The sequence below is a fragment of the Pan paniscus genome, chromosome 13 (genome assembly GCF_029289425.2).
Source record: "Pan paniscus chromosome 13, NHGRI_mPanPan1-v2.0_pri, whole genome shotgun sequence".
In the NCBI taxonomy this organism is placed as follows: domain Eukaryota; kingdom Metazoa; phylum Chordata; class Mammalia; order Primates; family Hominidae; genus Pan; species Pan paniscus.
Window position 1 is genome coordinate 88,696,195 of NC_073262.2, and position 17,892 is coordinate 88,714,086.

A 17,892-nucleotide genomic window follows, 5' to 3' on the forward strand; every position below is an offset into this window, starting at 1 on the left:
TTAATTGTCTCTGAAAGTAGGCCCAAAAGATGTTCTTAAAAACTATACATATGTACCCTCAGGATCTCTCTTCAGGCAGGTAAAAATATTTAAATAAAATTAAAAATACATTTTTAATTTAAAAAAAACACAAGTAATACAAGAAAAAAACAATTACAAAGAGAACCAAAGATCCAGCACTTAGCCTAGTCTTATATTAGAAATTGATTCAGATTACACTTTAAATAATTGTCTCAGAATATGACTAGTTTTTATTAAAAATTATTGCGTTAATTAATATGAATATTAATATAACAACTAAACTTAAAATTTATTTTAAATTAGATTAGTGCCTATCTTTTCTAAATGTTTCAATGTAAATACATATATTGTGATTGTTTGGGCAGCCAGAAGCTAGAATTCTAACTCAACTCGTTGGCAGTAAGAAAGATCTGATACTCTGCATAGTGAAATATGATACCAGCAACTCAAGATTTTATTAAAGATTTCAAAAATTCATGTTTTTTCTATTGTTCTCCTTAGCCACTCTCACAGTGTTTTCTCTGCTAGTTTTCTTCATGGCCATAGAAAAGCTTCCACATCCCCAAGTAGATTAGACAGCATACAGAAAATAAGACAGTTCTATATATTCCTTTATGTCCCTTACTAAGAGTTAGGAAATAATGCTTGGAAACCAGTCATTGCACATCACCTCACATCTTGTTCAGAGAAGTGTCATATGCCTATTCAAAATACAATTCTTGGCAAAGGGAATCAGGTTATATTTACATTAAGTATGGGGACATACTATGTCTTTCAATAGTTGAATGTATATTTAAATGGGGGTACATCCAGACAACTGAACATTATTCATCACTACCAAGAAAAGAGCAATTTAGCCATAAAAAATACAGGGAGAAATCTTAATGACGTATTATTAAGTGAAAGAGGCCTATCTGAAAAGGGCCTCTTTCATACATACTGCACAAGACAGTCTGATAAAGATGCTAGGGACAAGGTAAAAAGATCAATGGTTGCCAGGGGTCAAGGGAAGGAGAAGTGAGTAGGCAGAGTTTAGAGGATTTTTAGGGCAGTGAAACTACTCTGTAGGATACTATAATACATGTCATTACACATTCACCAAAATCCACAGGAAGGACAACACCAAGGAGTGAACCTTAAACTATGGTCTTTGGGTAATAATAATGTGTCAATATAGGTTCATTGATTGCAACAAATGTACCACTCTGGCGCAGGATATTGATAGGGAGGGAGGGGAGCTGTGCATGTTTGAGGTTAATGGGTATACAGGATCTTTTGTACTTTCTGTTCAGTTTTGCTGTGAACCTAAAACTGCCCTAAAGAATGTACTGTTGTTTTAAAAAGCAAGTTGCACAGAGATATTTTAAAAATAAACTCTACAGACAGAGAACTACAATTTCAAATCATAAAGAGGAAGTCCGATCATGTAATATTTTGGGTAAATAAGTCAAAATCATCATTTAAAATTGATACAGAAAGTGAGACCTTAAAATGCTGATTAAAAAAATTATTTTCCAAGTCGAATTATCAGTAGATGTTTTCTGCTTTTTAAAAATATAGGCATCATAGTAAGTTCATCAACACTGGTTCCAATAGATTTGATCTTTCTTTTTCTCTTGTTCCTAAGAGGCTTGAAGTCTTTATATAAATTGGTTTTGTAAAATTTGGAAAGCTAATTACTTTTGTATTGACTCTCAATGAACCTATTGTTGAAACCTGCAGATTCTGAAGAGTGTGCCCTTTTCTTTGCATGATGCATAACACTTCATTATTTCACCATATCAGATTTTTCTCATAAAGAGATAATTAATGAACAATGATATATGATTATACCAAATAATTCTAGATTTAAAAATTAAGAAAAATGACTAATAACTTAATTTCACGAAGTTGAATACATACAACATATTTATTTAGTGAGACATTTATCTGACATCTTGGAGGACAGGGCACTGTACTAGGGGCCGTTTGACAATGTAAGATGAAGAAAAGGCGTAAGCATTAGGAAACCGCACATATAAAGAAATAACATTTAGAAAATTTACTAACAACATTGTGCCTGTTCTTTAGCCACTAACAATTTCGAAAAAAAAGGTAGGAGGGGCTTTATATTTTTCATCTGTTTTTGACCACATGACAAGTATTGCTTTTTGTCTGCAGATATGTAATAAAGGGAAGCAAAAGGGGAAAGGGAACAATTTCAAAAGGATAATAAAAGACAAAATCAGTAATTGTTTATACAACTTTGGTAGATAAAGGGTTATGTATTTAGATTACTATTTATATCATCATGGTTAAAACTATTTGGATGTAAATATATAAATCAAGGCTAGTCATTAAATTACAGCAAATCCTCAGTGATACTTAGGATTTTTCATCACCTGGAACTAGAGAAAACCAATAAAGGATATTCATAACCAATGTGGAGAGATAACTTGCAATTTCTGTGATCCTTGCTAGTTAATATGTTGTAGCCATGCATAAAAATTACAAATTGGCCTTTGACCAAAACTGGGACTTAGTACGCTTATTTTTGTTATAGTCTTAAGAAACCTTTTCTTTAATCTTTGTGAAATTATTTTTATTGCTGTATTTTCCATCACATCTAGTCAAATTATTTTGCTTGTAATATTATTTATCATTCTTTGCTACATCTTTTCCTATTATTTTTACTAAGTAAATTTGTTTCTCCTCAAAAGCTCAACAGAAATTATATTTATTTTCCATTTTTATTCTGATGTATCAAAATGCATTTTATATGTTTATAGTGATGATTCTGGGTTTCACACTTGAGTAATATTTCTGAATATTTAAGTATGTATTTATATAACATTTTAAAATGTGACATTAAATTAAAAACAACCCATGAGACATTTAATGGAATACTTCAACTAATATGCATACTAATGTAAATTGTAAATATTAAATTTAAATATAAAATTATTTATAGCAAAAAATAAGAAATCATATAAATCAATTTTCTCAGGGCTGAATAACCTTATTCTGAAAGAATAAACTTGTTTCCACAATATATAATTGACAATAAAGTATAGTATGTATACCTGAATACCATAAAAATGTACAATTACTTCAAAACAAATTTAAAAACTGGGAGTAGAAACATTGAAAAAAGAATTTATTTATGGTGATTTACTTGTAATTATAATATTTATTACTGTATATTCATGGTTTTATATGGATATAACCAGGATTATTTATGTTAACCATGACTGTATCAAAATAGATATATTATCAATTTATTTATGTTGTTTTTGTTTTCGTTTTTGTTTTTTTTTGAGACGGAGTCTCGCTCTGTCGCCCAGGCTGGAGTGCAGTGGCATGATCTCGGCTCACTGCAAGCTTCGCCTCCCGGGTTCACGCCATTCTCCTGCCTCAGCCTCCTGATTAGCTGGGACTACAGGCGCCCGCCACCACGCCTGGCTAATTTTGTTTTTGTGTTTTTAGTAGAGACGGGGTTTTACCGTGTTAGCCAGGATGGTCTCGATCTCCTGACCACGTGATCCGCCCACCTCGGCCTCCCAAAGTGCTGGGATTCTAGGCGTGAGCCACTGCGCCAGGCCTACGTTCTTTTAAAAATACATACATACAAAAGAACAGGAAAATACTGTGTAAACCTCTCAGAAAGAATAACTACTACTATAGAGTAAATTTAATGTATTTCTTTTTGTATAGCTATTATTTTTGGTGCATTTGAAAGTAAATTTCAGATACCCAAATATTTGTAAATAATTTAGCACACATCTCCTATAAATAGGGATATTACATATTCTAAAAGAACATATCAAAAGAAAACATCAAAAATATTAACTTAATTCATAATATCTGTTTTAATTAATTTTATATTCAGAATTCTCTAATTCTTACCCAAATTTCCCTCATAGCTATTTTTGGTAAACCAAGATGAAATCCACTTTCAAGAATTATATTTGTTACTGTATTCTGGTCTTTCTGCATTTGAGATTAGCCCTTGCATGTACACACCCACACAAACTTTTTGTTTATTTGTTTTGTGAGGCCATCGTTTTTTGAAGGCTATAATCTATTATTTTTCTGATTGTTTACACATAGTATTGTTTACACATAGTACTGTTTAATATGTTCCTCTATCAGGTAACTTGAACTAGAATTTTGGTATAAAATCTTGCTTTGATTCAAGATAAATATTTTTTGTATGACTACTTCATCAGTGATGTGGAATAGTCCATATTGCATCAAATCAGGAGGCACAGTGTCAATCATATATTATCTGTTATGATTTGTTAAACACATTAAATAATATTGAGAACACTATAGTATGTGTGTGTCAGGTGAGATACAATGAGGAAGTGAAACCAAAATACATTAAAAAAAAAAGAAGTTTATTATTCCCAGGTCCAGAGTGGGTACAGGTGTTGACAGGAGGCCAATGGGAAGTCTGGAGACAAGAGTGTGCTTGACCAGTGTGTACAGAGAGGGATAGAGAGCAAGAACCAGTAAGATGATGTCTTTATTATAATCCACAGGTACTATTCTTTAGGCTTTCCCAGGGGGCTGTGGATAGGCTAGCTTAAAGAAAACACATGAAGGGACGTCTTATTCACATGACTAGTGTTGATCATTAGTTTTCACTGTGGCCAGCAGCTGTGGCATGTGTTGAATTTGGGGTCAGTGAGATGGGGAACAACAGGGCTATATCACAAATAACCACTAAAGGAGGGAAAATTTTAATAAAACCAAAGGTGACAGGGCATGACTGGTCACCTTGACCATGACAAGCCAAAACTGGATGCTGAAGCAGCAACTATATTAGACAAATTTATGACACAAAATAATGTTCATCCCTATACCTAGAGTTTGATTGTTTTATACTTATTACCTTCTGAAATAAAAAAACAGTCCCCAAAACATTAAATCTCTGCTAGATGTTCCTTGATTCCTCCACAGTTGTCTCCAATGTGCTTGGATATAATGCTCTGCTTTTGTTTCAGGTTTTCAAACTTCAGATCTTACATAATGTCTATGTTCTGAAAGTTACTGGGAAGAGCTACTTTGCTATCACCGCTCCTACCCTCTGTGAAGGGGTGAACAGCTACCCACCCAGGTGTACCCATAACCATAACAGTTTCAGGTTACCACACTATACTTTAGTTCTCACTGCACTAACAAACCATGCCGCAGTGGCATAATGACCAAAGAAAATGTTCCACTCCCAGATTCTGTGTGGCTTGGTCACTGAAGTCATGCTGCTTATACATAAATCTCAAAGTGTTTTCAGGCATCTGTCTACTTTCATCCTCCCCATTAGACCAAGTTACTGGAACTAGGAAAGCAAATAAATAGCACTTCCCTGTGTTTTCTGGTCTTTCCTATCTTTCTAGTACGTGCTTCCTTCATCCAACATTCTCTTACATGTCATCACAATACCTCTTGTGAATAAATGCCTGGAGTGTCACCAGCCTCATAGTCAGTTTCAGTTCATCATGCTGGTTGGAGTCAGATTGATCTAGATTCAAAATTGAGCTAAGCCACTTACTATAATCTTGGACAAGTTCCTTAACTTTTCTGAGTTTCAGTTCCTTATCTCAAGAAAAATGGAAATATCATTACATATACCACAGAATTTTGGGGGCTTAATACAAACAATGCACATAAATCATTTAGCTCAGTACCAGGCACATGAAATGTGTCAGTAAATATTACTAATTATTTATTGTGACATAAAAACCATTACCCACCCATGTAATTTCTTCCAGTGATTTCTTAATTCCTCCAAAATTATTTGACATATCATTAGGTACAATACTCTGTTTTTGCTTTTTTTTTTTTACGTTCCAGATACCGCATAATGTCTAATTCTGAGGAAATTAAACTGCAGCTAGAACTAAAGAAAATGCTCAATTTCCTAAAAGCCAAACACTTGGTGGTATGTTATTTCTAGCCTCATTTAAGAAGAAAGACCTATGCAATTCAGCATAATATTATAGATATACTTTTGTCGCTTCCAGCAAAGTCTCAAAGTTGTCAATCATGGCCTCGTACATCAGTAAGACAGCTCTCCAGAGACATTACACAAGGCAAATCTTTTAATATTTTATCAGCTGCTGTTGATAGGAGGCAATTCAGCTTAGTGAGTCTTTTTATTACTTCCTTTCATTTATTCTTGAGAAGCTTTTATCTCTGTTTATTGATTGCCACCTTTTAAATTTTTATTTAACATCACTAAGCATAGAAATATGATTAATACATTTGATTAAAATTGTTAGTAGAAAATTACTTTAAATGAGCTTTCACAAATTTAATGTACTAATTTTCTCATAGACTTTTTTGCGTATATCTGTATCCACTCCTTTGTTATGGTAGTTCTCTGAAGACTGATACTGAAGTGAAGGAGAAGGTAGAATTGTAATTAAAGAGAAGCTCCACATCGAGGGGAAAATTCTTTTTTAGGCTATTTTTAGTAGAGCAATACACAAGGGGACACATGCCAAGGATCAATCATAAACCTCAAAAAAAAAAAGAAAATAACATTTACAAATATATAGAGAGATAATATTTATTCTCAAAATGACTTAGCTTTGCTTGTACTTCTTCCTGCTAGTATGGAACCCCAAATAACATCCAACTGTCGCAAGAGAAATTTGCTAAGCAGGCGGAAATATGATTCAAGAGCCTCTTTTAGCTTACAGCCAGAAACTTGCTGATTTCAATCTTTCCCATATTAGCAGCTGCAAAAAGAGCAAAGTGAGAAAGAGTTAGCAGAGCTAACAAAAATTCATTAGACTCAATAAATTTATAAAACTTATTAAGACGTCATTGCTGAGGTGTCATGGTACATCTCAAAAGGCTGCTGCATTAGCAAGCTTTACTATGGGTGCTCTCCTCAGCCCCTTTAATCTTAGGCTGACCAGTTGTGTTTCTGAGACTAGCTGGGGTGAGGTGAAGGATCTGCTTTATGTTGTCGTTATTATTATTATATAATTACCAGATAATTCTGTCAAGTATATGAAATTGGGAAACTTTGAACTAATCCTGACAAGGATGGTTGCTCACAGAACCTCAGAGAAAATGTTTTAAAGGTCAGCTCTATTATAAGGTTTTGGGGAAAAAAGAACCCTTGCTAACTTGCTTTTTCCACCCATCCTTCATGTTCATAGTGGCAATGTCCACAAGGCCAAAGTGGTGGTATGAACCGAGGGAAAAGGCGTCCAAAGAGGCCACGACTTGCTTTCAAACTCCACTTAAGCCAATGGAGCAAAAAAAAAAAGAGTTTAAACTCATAATTTCTCCAAGGTAGCTAACTAATGTAAAATAATTCATTTTCTAGAAATGTCTTCTATGCCCATAGCCCTTGTGAACTTTTTGAATCAGAAGCTGCCTAATTGAGCCAGGAAATAGAGGTCCTGGTGAAATCTTACTCATATCAGGAGACTCCATGAACATACATGAAATAGTGGCGTATTACTAGAACTGTTCTCAAACTCTCAACCTTGGCTGCACGTTAGAATCACCTGGGAAGTTTCCATAAAGTCTTAATGCCCAGACCATCCCCCAAACCAACTAAATCAAAATCTCTGGGGGTAGACTGAGACATTCACTTTCTTAAGCTCCCTCAGGTACATAAAATATGGAGCCAAAATTGAGAACAAAATTGAGACGATATGTCCTGTACTTCAGCCAGGATTGATCTATTTTTTCAGTCCTTTAAAACCTATAAATGCATGCACACTCTCAACCTAAATAACAAAGAGAGAGAGGCTCTCTAAAAGAAAATGACATTTGTTCGGGAATAGGGCATTGCAAAGGGGAACATGCATGCCATAGTAAACTATGTGAGTACTCAGGGAAGTAAAGGAAAACAAACATTTTTAAAGGAAAAAATGAGGAGAATTACAAAATTGTTTTGAGATAATTACCCTTTACTACAAGGACCAATAATAAGGGTGACACAATTCTGAGGTTTAACAGGCAATTGCCAGGTAAATATCCTCACAGACGGACTTTTAGTGTAATGTTTTAATGGCCTTTGGGCAAGGTTATAGTTTTTGCAGTCTTTTGTCATAGTTTTTGTTATCAGGCATTTACACATCTTATGGTTTTCTCTAACTCTATTTGTCAAGTTTTTTTTTTTTCCACAAGTTACTCCATTTTGATTCTGACAACTTTCACAATACAATCATGCACACATAATGATGTTTTGGTCAACAATGAACTGCATATACAATGGTGTCATAAGACTATAATACCATATTTTTGTGTACCTTTTCTATGTTTAGATACACAAATACAATTGTGTTAAAATGGCCTGCAGTATTTAGTACAGCAATATGCTGTACGGGTTTGTAGCTTAGGAGCAAGACTATACCCTATAGTCTAGGTGTGTAGTAGGCTACACCATCTAGTTTTGTGTAAGTACACTCTGTGATGTTCACACTAACAAAATTGCCTAACGACGTTTCTTAGAGCATATCCCTATTGTTAAGTGATACATGACTGCATACAAAAATTTATTATTGTGGTCAACTATTTACTACTCGAAGGGTAAAAATAATTTACATGTAACACTTGTATGTGCTAGACACATGATGCATTTGCCCACATGGCCCAGAGAAATAAGTGCATCTATCTACCAGATTTTGATTTAATATAATTCTTCACTACCAGATTTTGATTTAATATAACTCTTTACTAAAGTAATTGGACCTCCTTGAAGAAATAGCTGACTGGGGCAGAGAAAGTAGGAAGTAGGTCTGGAAAATATTATTGTGCCAGAAAAATAAGAAAGCACTTGAAGAATGATGGGGATATATCAAAAAGACAGAAAAGCTTGCTTGACAAGTGTTCCTTTGGCCAAATAGGGAACAATTTTGGCATTATAATAAATAAATTTACTGATCTAAACAAATAAATGAATATATTAAAAGTTTAGTAAAGAATAGAATGTTTACACAGTCTCAAAGTATCTCTCCACAAAATTCTTATTTATTACAAATGTAAAATGAATAGTTAGTTTTACAGTGAATTCTGACAGACATGCCTTTAACATAATCAAAACTAAGATCGTAATAATGTGACAAATCAAAATCATATGCTTGCTCATAGAAACATAGCCTCACTTCTGTGATATTCCTTCCAAATGTGCATAACTAGAATTTAATCAATACGAAATATCAGACAAACTCAAATTCAGGAATAGTCTATAAAATAACAGGCCTGTTTATTCAGAAGCATCAAAGTTATGAGAGTTAAGGAAAGTGACACTACCCAGAACTTTCCAGACTATTGATTCAGTATGAAATAATACATTTTATACTCTCTGCCAAATGTTGTAGATCATAAAATGCTTTCTAAAATCAAAGCATTTAAGCAATTTAAAAGTTATTTTTAGTTTAATGTCCATCTACTCATATTTGTAAATCAGAATTTTTTGTTGATGATCTAAAGCATTTTTTACTACTAGTAAATAACATGACCACAATATATCAATAATCAAGGCTAAAGTGAATAGCTTTCTGTTAGAAAAGGAGGCTGTGTTTATTTTTCTTTTCCTAGTATACACTGGGAAGATAGAATAACAGCTATTTACTACTAATAACAATTCAGATATGGTTTTCATATAGCTAAAATAATCTAAGTTAAAAAATAAAATACTTTATTCTGTTAACATCTAAACTATAGATGTATACTTATCTTTGAATATTTGATTATTGCTAATTTGATTTTGAAAAGTATTTTCATCAAAATTGATTTTTTTAACTCTATTATTACTAGCAACTTGAACTTTCATCAACTGAAAAGTAAGATAGTAACTGCTAACAACTGCAGTGCTTTAAATCTGTATGTTGCCAGACATTTGAATTATTTTCATATGGTTCAATAACTTTTTAAACAAACATAGAATTTATAGTCTTTGTCAGTTCCATTACAGTCCTCTTCTATAACATGGTTTAAAGTGAGAACTCTTTTCAAAATGATAAATGATATGAGAGCATGACCAATTATTTGTCATCACACAAGATAAGCTGATTGTATTCAGTATCTTCACTTGGGCTCTACTAGACCATATATAACCTCTTTGGGTTGTCTTATAGAGCACCTAAAAGCATTTTAGCCTGCTGGTTCAAGCAACCTATATGTCAAGCAGAAAAAACAAAGCCACCGTTCTCAGGTTTGTGTTTCCCCAGAGGAAGAAAACAGTTTGATGCAATTTGTCAAAAGCCAGAGTGGTACTTTAATGGGCAATTTACTTTAAATGGCTGCAGTTATTGCAGAACAAAGGTCCAAAGCTGGAGATAAAAAATCCTTTCCAAATGGTTTTACTCCAATAGATTTAATTCTCTAAGATTAACTAAGGATATCTAACTTCTTATACTCCCTATCTATCTAAAAGCAATAAAACTAATAGTAGAAATTTCTGAGTTTCTGGGATTTCTTCATCTTTAATATGTGAAACAAAATCAACTCCCTAAATCTGTCATTCTGTTAAGACATCTGAGATAAGAACCAAATCAACAAAAAGGACAGCAGCAGAATCCTAACTTCCCAAACTCAAGAGTGCTTCAGCTTTTGGGTAGAAGTTTCAAATAACCTAAACATTTTATTAATATATTTTATTAATATATACATATATATGCACATGTATGTATGTTTGTGTGTATAGATATATTTGCGCATATTTTTTGCTTCAGAAATTTATTATTGAATAAACAGGAGATAATTTGAAAAGTTTTCACATTTTTGTATAAATGTAAGAGTATTTCTATTTTACCTTACATGCTGATTTGTAAACTACTGTAATTAATAATTTTCATGACAGTGATTTTAAGAAATGCTTACTAAGAAAAAATTCATATTTTGTTCCTTTTATTTTTCTGTCATTTAATTCCATGTTAATATTTATAATATTTGAGATTTTTACTGGAAACAGTACCATTATGATTCTGTATATCTTTATCTCCCTGCTCCAGAAATCTTGGTTCAATAATTAGTCCCAACTTGCAGAAGGCAGGAAGTGCTGAATGTGGATGTGTGTTTGCCTGAAGCTGACCAGAGTCCCACATATTCAGTTTCTATAGTATGGACTGATGCTAGAAAAGTGACCAGCCATCCTAGAGACACTGAGGACCAAAAAAAAAAAAAACAAAAACAAACAAACAAAAAAAAGAAGTGGTTCAGAACAAGAGACTGACATAGTAGACTAGAACAATCTGGGCTTTCTACCTGTCTTTCCATGTATTTCGTACATACTATAAAAACTAACCTTTTATGAAGGATCACATAAAGAAGAAAACTCCAAGAGAAACAAATCAGGACTGATTTTCTCAAAACCAGTCTCCGTTAATTCACAGTTGCCTTTAAGGACCTGCTAAGCACATGAGTGTTAACTGGACTTGATAGATTAATTTTAGCTCATAGAAATACTGTATAAATTATTTATAATAAAATGTATGCATACTTTAATAGCCATATATAAAGTGATAACAGCTTGTAAAGTATTAAAAAGGTAAAATTTTATATTTATTACCAACTTCTATGCCCTACATAACAACACATAAGAACTTACATTTTATAATTTAATTTCTGTGTATATCCCATAGAGAAATGAATGCTTGGAAAGCCTCAACTTCAAAATGTAAACTTCCTCTTCATCAAAGGGAATTCTAAGCCATTGAAGAAAGAATGAACCACTAATATACATAATATAGATGAATCTCAAAATAACTTTGCTGAGTGAAAAATGCCGGAAAATAAAAGAACACATTGTGTATGATTTTAGTGATACAAAATTTCAGAAAAATGCTAACAAGACTATTACGACAAATAAGATCTGTAGTTTAATGGAGACAGGGATAACAGATTGACCCTACAAAACTTTTGGAATAGTCATTATTTTGATTATTGTTATGGTTTTACTGCTGTGTACATAAGCCAAGCTTATGAAATTGTACGCTTTAAACATGCACGATGTTTTGCGTATCAATTTTCCTTCAATAAAGCTGTTAAATTAAAAGCAAAGAAAAGCATTTCTGAATCCTTAACATAGCTCAAATGTTAAAGGGAATTCATCTTTATTTTTTAAATTACTACTACAATTGACTATATCAAAGACTACACTACTGGCACTAATAGTGGTCTCATAAAACAGTCATATTTTACTTTGCACTTTTAAATTACACAATTTTCAAAGTATATACACACATATTTTTCAAAATCCCTATATACAAACCATTAAAGTTGTAAAAGAATTTTAAATTATTATATACAAACTTCACAAATATATCTGTATGCTTATAAATTTATCTTTACAGCACCAGAATGCTTATTTTTTACAGGATTCGAAATTCTATTTTACTTTCTTAAAGTCTGATATTCTACAATTTTTCTTTGAATGGCATACCCCTTAAGCATAATGAAGGATGATATGAGTACCTCTTAACTTCTTGCAGAGTCTTGTCCAAATTTCTTATAGAACACTTCTTTTTCTCCTACATAAAAACAGGTAAAATAATTGCAAATTAATGCTAAGGATTGGTTTTAAGTTTTAAATAACTCAACTATATGTTTATTCTAAAAATGTATGTGCATGCTACAATGACAAACTAGATACTTAGTTATTTCTCTGTAAAATTTTTCTTTGTAGTTTCTCTATCCAATTAAAAGTATTCTTTGAGATGCAAAGCGTTTTTTAAAGCCACAGACTAGATATGCTTTTGCAAAACATATATCCGATAAAGGGTTTGTAACCAATTTATAAAGAACATTTATAATTTAATAAGACAAACAACCCAATAAAATGGTAAACATTTTTGAAGAAATATTTCACAAAATAAGATATATGAATAACCAATAAACACATGATAATATGTTCAACATCACCAGTCATCAGAGAAAAGCAGACTAAAACCACAAGGAGATATTTTGAAGTATATTATTCAAAACATAAACATTTAGAACTGTTATAAAGATATATAATGGCATCATCTTTAAATTTGACTTGTTTCAAAAAATGTGAATATATTCTTAGAATAATATTTATTAGATTTTCTTGAATACCTTCTCTGTATATATGTTTAGACTACATATGTGGTATGTGTCCTTTTTAAAAAGATTATACATATAATCTTTTATTCTTATAAAATCTAATAAAATATTCTATATAATCTTTTTAAAAATGTATATAATCTTATAAAACTTTTAAAAATAGCTTTTTCTTTTTTACTTTATATATAATCATTGTATATATGTATGGGTAAATAGTGATGTTTCAATGCATGTAATATATAGTGAGCAAATCAGGGTAATCAGCATATTTATCATCTCAAATATTTATTATTTATTTGTGTTAGAAACATTCAATATCTCCCTTGTAGCTATTTGAAAACACATATTATTGTTCACTATAGTCATCCCACTGCTATAGAACACTAGAACTTATTACTCCTATCCCTTATTTTGTATCTTTTAACAAATTTATTTTCATTAGAGAAGACAGTTGACACTGGAGTGATAATTTATCTGAAAGAGACCCTTCCACTGGCACAGTCCAAAATCCTGTGTCATTCCTTATCAGACACTTAATGTTGTTAAAATAATCAGTACTACTAATACAACATTTATGTGGAGGCTCTTCCTGGTATATCTCTACTGATAAATTATTTCAAGTTGTAGTTAACCCTTAACATGCTCTCCAGCAGCTTCTTTAATTCTTGCTCGCTATTTACTAAAGAAATTTTTATTAATCTTGATACTCTCTCAAATGCATCATTATCTTTTTATTAACTTTAATTTTTATATTAAAATGGAGTTCTTTTAAAACTTTAAAGTTTACTAAAAATTTGATATAATCAAAACAAGATTTTTAGCCAGGAGCATTTTAGACAAATTTGCCAACAGGCATTTTATTCTGCTATACTGTGTAGCAAGGTGACTAAGCAGGACAGCTGTGCAATCAGATTGCCTGTTAGTAAGGATGTGGAGCAATAGGAGCTTTAATTTATTGATAGTGGGAATGAGAAATCCTATAGCCACAAAGCTGAACGTAAATTTACCATATAATCTGTTGCTTGTGTTCTTAGGTATTTACCCCAATGACATGAAAACTATGTCTACCCAAATACCTGCATATGAATCTTTATAACAGCTGTATTCATAATTACATTCATGTAGAGGCTTTCAATCTCTGGCTTTCTGATATTTTTTTAGCCATGAAATTCATTGCCAAGGTTCTGGCACCCTGAGTATTGGGGACAGCAGTGAATAAGAGAAGGCATGTTTTCATAAAGCTTACAATAGATTGAAGAAAGTACAATATGAAAAATATTGTAACAATGGAAACAAATAATATTAAAGGTGTACATTCAGCATGCAGGGGAACATACAATGGGAGAGAACAGGAGGATGTATTATGCAGCATCTATCATGTACCACCTTGCTGCTAAAGTACTGCCTCTGCCTCCATGGTTCAAAACTGTCTTAGTGCCTTTTCTGTTGCTTATAGCAGAATATCTGAAACTGGGATTTTATGAAAAAAAAGAATTCATTTCTTACAGTATAGAGGCTGAGAAGTCCAAGATCAAGAAGCTGCAACAGCTGAGGGCCTTGCTAGTAGGAAGACTCTGCAGAGTCCTGGGATGGTGCAAGGCATCACACGGCAAGGGAGCTGAGTGTGCTAGCTCAGGTCTCTCTTCCTCTTCCTATAAGGCCACCAGTCCCTCTCCATAACCCATGGATCCATTAACCCATTAATCCACCAATACATGAAACCACAAGTAGATTAATCCATTCATGACAGCAGGGCCCTCATAACCCAATCACCTGTGAAAGGCCTCACTTCTTAATACTGTCACATGGGAGACTAAATTTCAACATGACTTTTGGAAGGGACGAATATTCAAACTAGAGCATTTTACCCCTGGCCCCCCAAAACTCATGTCTTTCTCACATACAAATCATTAATTCTAACCCAATAAGCTTAAAGTATTAACTTGTTCAGAATGAATTCAAAAGTTCAAAGTCCAGAGTCTCATCTGTGAGACTGTGCAATCACAAAATATTATCTCCTTTCAAGATAAAATGGTGGTACAGGCATAAGACAGATATTCCCACTCCAAATGAAAGGGGTAACAGGCCCCAAACAAATCTGAAACCCAGCAAGGCAGATATTAGTCATAAAGCTGAAGAATAATTATTTTGTACTCCATGTGCCACCTATTAGACACACTGGAATAGGGGTTGGACCCCTGAGGCCTCAGGTAGCCCCACCCTTACTGCTTTGGTGGGTACAGACCAGGTGGCTGCTCGTGCAGGTTGGAATCTAGTGCCTGAAGATTTCCCATGTAGGCATTGCATGCTACCAGGGACTACACAGTTCTGGGGTCCCCAGGGCAGCCTTGTTCCCACGACTCCACTAGGCATTGCCCTAGTGGGGACTCACTGTTGTGGCCTTGCATCTATAAATCTACTAAGCAAAGCCCTGCTGGGAACTATCTGCAGCAGCTGCAACCCCACATTTCCACTTGTCCTGCTCTAATAGGGGCTCCGTTGGCTCCTTCCCTGTGACAAGTCTCTGTTTGGGCCTCCAGGCTTTTGACAACATCCTTTGAAATCTGGGTGGATGCTGCCAAGCCTCCACAGCTACTATTTTCTCCAAGACTGTGGAATTAGCACCACGTGGATGCTGCTAAGATTTATGATCTGCACCTTCTGAAATTGCAACATGAGTCACACCTGGGGCTGCTTGTGCCATTGCTGGGACAGCTGAAAAGCACTGTGCTGGGGGTGCAGGGACCAGAGTCCCGAGGCAGCCCTGGGGAGTGAGCCTACAGAGAGTGCCCTGGGCCTGTCTCCTAAAATCATCCTTCCTAGCCCTCTGGGCCAGTATGGGAGGAGCAGCTTCGAATATCTCCAAGATTCATTTGATGTCTTACTTTCATTGTCTTGAGGAATAGCACCCAGCTCCCTTCTATCCATGTTAGTCCCTTTAGCAAACAGTTCCTGGGCTACATCTTTGGTTTTTCCTCTCTTAATCATGTTTTTTTTTTTTTTCCACTCTTTACGTTGCCAGGAGGAAATTTTTCTAAATCTTTCTATACTGCTCCACTTTTAATTATAAACTCCGTCTTTAAATTTTTACTTTACTCCCAAATCTCAGTGAAAGTAACCAAAAGTAACTATGCAGCTCCTTTTATATTTTGTTTAGATATTTTTTCTGCCAGATACCCTAGTTCTTCACTATCAAGTTCCACAAAGCCCTCAGGCATGGACACAGTTCAGACAAGTTATTTGCAAATTTATAACAAGGATGAGCTTTACTCCAATTTTCAAGACCTTGTTCCTCAATACCATCTGAAGCCTCATTAGAATGGCCTTTACTGTCCATATTTCTGCCAGCATTCCAGTCAAAACCACTTGAGCAATCTCTAAGGAGTTTCAAACTTTCCCTAGTCCTCTTGTCTTCTAAGCCCTCACCAGAATCTAGGCTTTTTTTAGTGGCTCCTCCAAATTCTTCCACCTTCTGCCCATTCTCAATGCTGCTTCCACATTTTCAGGTATCACCTGAAACAACTTCATCAGCAATCCCCAACTTCTTGGTGCCAATTTACTATATTAGTCTATTTTATGTTGCTTATAACAGAATACCCCAAATTGGGTATTTTATTTTTTAAAGGAACTTATTTCTTATAGTTATGGAGGCTGAGACACCTGAGGTTGAGGGGCTGCATCTATTGAGGGCTTTGTTGCTGATGAGAACTCTCTGCAGAGTCCGAAGGTAGTACAGGGCATCACATGGAGAGAGGGCTGAGCATGCCAGCTTAAGTCTCTCTTGCAGTTCTTATAGCCACCAGTCCTACTCTCATGATAACCCATTAATCCATTAACCCATTAATTTATGAATGGATTAATTCACTCATGAGGGTAGAACCTTCATGACCCAATTGTATCTTAAAGACCCCAGCTCTCAACACTGCCATATTAAGGATTAAATTTCAAATGAATTTTGGAAGGGAGAAATTTTTAAACCATAGCAAACAGTATTGCCATTACTGGTGTTTTTAAAAATGCAGGATCTCAGGCCCTACCTCAGACCTGTAATCCAAAATCTGTACTTTTGCAAGAAAGTTTATATGCTCACTAAAATTTGAGAACTGCCTTAAAAGCAACTGAAATCCACAAGACAAGAAATAGCTAAAAGGAATCAAGTTTATTAACTTCAAAATAGCGTATGGCAATTCCTGATTTATCATTTCCAAACAAAGAAACTTCAATTATTTTCTTGGTATATCAGATTATTTTTATCTGTCAGTTTATTAGAGAATATCAATACAAGTTGAGATGTTTAGACACTCAGTAATGTAAAACAATCTCACAAAACTATTGACAGTTTTTTTCCCTTTATTATGTATTATGTACCAGGAAAGTTGTATTATATACAGTCGTAGTCTCATTTAATCTTCAATACAGATGATGAAAGTAAAGTTCTTCAATAGATAGGAAATTCATTTAAAACTCAGTTTTGCCTAAATTGAGAGTTTAGACTGCCAAAATACTTTTAACATTCCTGATTTTGATACAGCATAAGTATCAGAATATTGCAAGAAACAAAACTGCTCTTAAAACTGAAGCTCCTTTAACAGCAAAATTGGGGTCAGGCCCTTTAGTATGTACCAGATAAATCCAGAATTAGTTTAATATGTTCTCTGGTCTGAAAGCAAAACATAATTGATATCTGATCAATGACAGTGTTGAGAGCACAAAGGTTTTCAGGCATTCCAGCAGGAAATCGATATATAATAAAGTTTTTAACTTATCAGGCATAACAAATGGCAACAAACATAATGAAAACCATATGGTAGTGGTTAAAGAGCTTGAGCAGAA

At 33.8% G+C, this 17,892-nt stretch overlaps 1 long non-coding RNA gene across 10 annotated transcripts in view; it reads right to left on the bottom strand.

The window, feature by feature from the left end:
• Positions 1 to 3,877: 3,877 nt before the first annotated feature.
• LOC103786954 (uncharacterized) overlaps positions 3,878 to 17,892 on the bottom strand; it is a 461,968-nt gene continuing 447,953 nt past the window's right edge. For 9 of the 10 annotated variants that reach the window (XR_010109517.1, XR_010109516.1, XR_010109521.1 and 6 more), the window contains 2 exons: positions 12,448 to 12,503; positions 3,878 to 6,746 (listed from right to left, as the gene is read on the bottom strand). This is a non-coding gene — a long non-coding RNA (uncharacterized LOC103786954). Of the gene's footprint in view, positions 6,747 to 11,278; positions 11,384 to 12,447; positions 12,504 to 17,892 lie in introns of all 10 variants that reach the window. The other variant, XR_008955328.2, reaches the window with a different exon arrangement.